Source organism: Mandrillus leucophaeus, unplaced genomic scaffold (genome assembly GCF_000951045.1).
Source record: "Mandrillus leucophaeus isolate KB7577 unplaced genomic scaffold, Mleu.le_1.0 Scaffold678, whole genome shotgun sequence".
Taxonomy (NCBI): domain Eukaryota; kingdom Metazoa; phylum Chordata; class Mammalia; order Primates; family Cercopithecidae; genus Mandrillus; species Mandrillus leucophaeus.
This window is the reverse complement of record NW_012107341.1, coordinates 707,064-710,812: the sequence shown is the minus strand read 5'-3', so window position 1 is coordinate 710,812 and position 3,749 is coordinate 707,064. Positions and strand designations below refer to the sequence as shown.

Here is a 3,749-nt window from a genome sequence, read left to right as displayed (position 1 = left end):
AATTGACCTTGGGTTTTTGTTTTTTTTGTTTTTTTGAGACGGAATCTCGCTCTGTTGCCCAGGCTGGAGTGCAGTGGCATGATCTCGGTTCACTGCAAGCTCCGCCTCCTGGGTTCACGCCGTTCTCCTGCCTCAGCCTGTGGAGTAGCTGGGACTGCAGGCGCCTGCCACCACGCCTGGCTAATTTTTTGTATTTTTTTTTAGTAGAGATGGGGTTTCACCGGGTTAGCCAGGATGGTCTCTATCTCCTGACCTCGTGATCTGCCCGCCTCGGCCTCCCAAAGTGCTGGGATTACAGGCGTGAGCCACCACACCTGGCCTCAATTGACCTTGTTAAAATGTGAAAACTCGGCTCCTCTTCCACAGTCGTACCCGCATTCAGTATTCCTGAGCCTCTCCCCTGTCTTGGAGACCAGGGTGGCATGAAGCTCAGGGGTGGCACTGTAGGCAGATGGCTGTGTCTCTTTAAACTTATTTAGTAATTTTTAAGAGTGTGAAAATTATGATTTAAATATTAAGCAGCACCAACATGTCCCTGGTTTCAAAAATGTCATGTATCCACTTTGTGAGGACTTTCAGGGTAGAGTTCTGTAGGATCATCTTCATCCTGCACCGCATCCAGATAAGCACAGAGAGCAAGACTGAATGCTGGAGGGACTTACCCCAGCCATGGGAGTGGCACTTGTCACCCTGGACCCACACACTGGATTGCTTGGCTGCCCAAGAGCACCAAGTGCAAATGGGCTACATTCGCATTTTGTCTCTACCAGCTGCAAGATCTTATGCCATCCTCCTCCCCTCCTCTGACTGTTTGCTCACTTGTGAAATGGGGATGTGACTGGAGGTGAAGAAGGTGAACCTTCTTCTAGACAGAGCCCAATGCAAACTGACCACTCAGAAGTAACGGTTTTAACTCACGCATGATGGACAGCAACAATTTCCATCCATTAAGCTTTGATTCTTACATACTTCCAACAACAGAGTTAAAACCAGGAGAACTTCGACTCATTGAAGTTGATAACCAAACAATTCTCCTAATAGAAATTCCTATCCGCATATGTTTTCAGATGGGAATTGTACTCAGCATTTTGGTGGGAAAATGGTGGGAAAGATCTTCTAATTCTCCTCAAATCACCCTGCATAGGTAGACACCAAATTGACCTCTAAGTAGACTATACCATACACCGAAAGGAGAGAGCCCTCACGGAGCCTCGGATGTTATAAAGGTAAGGGCAGAGTTCACGTTTACTAATCACCTCCATAAAATTATGGGATTTAATCCTCACAAGGTCGATACTAAGAAAATCCTCATTTACAGAAGAAACAGAGGCTCGGTGGAATAAAATATCAACACCACCCTTGGCGGTACATGTTAAGAATAGAATCACAGCTGGCCTGCGTTTGCTACTGAGCCACAGTCATGAAATCATTCCCAGTCCCTATTAAACATGTGTCACTGGAGTGACTGTGTGCATGGAGAGCCACCAAGTGCACAGCCCCCACAGAACAAACGCCCCTGCCAGCCTGCAGCAGAAGAGAAAGCACCGCACAAGATCCCTCAAGTGAGTTAACCTTTAAGCAAATGTTCAGTAACGTGGGGCCAGAGAGTCAAGGTACATGTTGCTGTTTTCCCACTACAATCTGAGTAGGTATAAAACCAGGGACTTACACACTGGAAATTCGAATTCCTTACAGGGCTACTGTCCTTGATGGGATTCTCCAACTTCGGTGACTGAAGAGCACGTAGAGAAGCCGCTGAGGTGCTCGGCGCTGAGGCAGTCACTCTTCTTGAAACTCTAAGCCACAAGTTTCCCTCTTCTTGTATTTCCAGCCTCATGTTCCAGTTAAACATTAATTCCTGCTGGTGGCAAAGGTCAAGGAAATCTTGAGAAATAGCTCTCCTCTGGGAATCCTGAGAGCACATTCTGAAGAGACTGTTTCATTCAAAATCCTGGAAACTTGGATCTTTTTTATGCGATTCTACATACATCCCACCTTTTACTAAGCAACCCTGATTTCAACTTTGGAGCCCAGTAAGTCATCTGATATGTTCCAGCCCTGCACCAGGTGATGCCTGCATTGCACACAGTCTCTTGCCCCTGAAGGCAGCACCAAAGTAAGCCTGCACTTCCCGGTGCGGCACTCAGCAATATGGGTGAGATTTCCAGGTTCAGGTATCAGCAGAACCCAGGAACTCACCTTCCTTACCCAAACCCATCAAAATCATAGTTGAGATGCATGAAACAATGCTCTGAGTGGAAATTGGACAAATTTCTAAAAAGGCCCAAAGTCGATAGAATTTTATGAGAGCACAAAGCAGGGCTGAGGAAGCCACATTGAGAAGTTGAGCAGGCACAGCCTGCAGGGATCTTAGGACCTGGCCTTTCTGGCAGACCCCCAGCGGCTCCAAGCGTGGGGCTCGGTGGGTGTGAAGAGCAGAGTGAAAGTGAGGCTGACTGTGGGCAGCTCATTAAAGGACCGGAAACAAGGCAGAGAGGGCTGTCACCAGAGGCATTTGTCACAGGCTATATGCAGGGAAGAGCTCTCCTTGCTCTATCCTGGGGAACTGGAACAGGCTAGGGCGGGGCACCTAGGGTTCATATTGTTAGATTGGAACCAGAGAGAGAAGAAGAGTAACACTGAGGAGTCTCCAAACCTCCACAGGAGCCATTGGAGGAAAGAGGGAAAAGAGAAAGAAAGGTAAGTCAGCCCTCCAGTGACGCACATCCAAATGCTCCAGCCTGGAGTCTCACAGGCGCTGAGACCTGAAGAAGTGATGGTCCTTGGTAAGGGGAAGAGTGAGGGAAGGGCTCCGAACCGGGAACAGCCTCTGCAAAGGCACTGAGGATCAAGCTCAGCATCTCCCAGGCCCTGACAGAAGGCCAACTCCTAAGGACCACTCAAAGTGGGGCAGGGGGAGTCTTGCAAGCCACGTTACATAATTTGTATCCCCCCAACTGTAACGGAAGGCATTGAAGTGTTTCTAGAATATGGTAACCTTAGCTTACTTATGGTTTAAGAGCACTCTGGTTCTGGGGTAGAAAATGGATCAGAGGGAGATAAAGGTGAAAGGGTTAGACCCTTTAAGTTGGACCACCAAGTCCCACCACATTCCTTGGATTTCTGTACTTTCCTGCAAACCAGGAGTCAATTCAAGTGAATTCATTCTGGGAGATGGGCTGGGGGAAGAAAGGGACTTGAGATGAAGAAGAGTGGTAATATTCCCTATATGTGTGTGTGTGCGTGCATGTTAGGAGGTTGTTGGGGAAGGGGAGGAGTCAAGGAGGTGGAGAGATGAGCCAGTGATGAAGCCAGTGGGCAGGGGGTGATGGTCATGGACTGAGAGGAAGAAGACTAAGGTGGACCAGTATTGGCTGTGGGGAGATGAATGACACCAAAGATTCAGTTTGGGAATCAAGTTTCAGATATCTACATATCATGTGATTTGAGATGCCCAGTATACCTCAGAAAAGAGGCCCAGACAGGAAATCAAGTTATGGGTTGAAAGTGTTTAGATGATATTTGGAGCAATAGGACTGGAAAAAAATTATCCACAGAGAAGAGAGACCACAGTTTTGAAATCCTCAAAAAAGAGAACTAGTAGTGTCCGACTACTGACCAACAGTTATCTCTCAATAGAGGCATCTACATAGGAATCAGCATCCATTCCCAGAAGGGACTCTTTTCACATTTCCTTTCTTCTTGCAGGTGTGGGATTTATGGGGATTGAGGTGAGGCTTCGAGGACCA

The 3,749-nt window shown here is 47.6% G+C and overlaps 1 protein-coding gene across 2 annotated transcripts in view; it reads right to left on the bottom strand.

The window, feature by feature from the left end:
* DDC (dopa decarboxylase (aromatic L-amino acid decarboxylase)) overlaps positions 1–1,842 on the bottom strand; it is a 114,454-nt gene extending 112,612 nt beyond the window's left edge. For both annotated transcript variants that reach the window (XM_012002095.1, XM_012002096.1), the window contains exon 1: positions 1,670–1,842. The gene's annotated coding sequence lies outside the window, so the exon portion shown is untranslated. The remainder of the gene's footprint in view (positions 1–1,669) is intronic.
* Between the last annotated feature and the right edge of the window lie 1,907 nt (positions 1,843–3,749).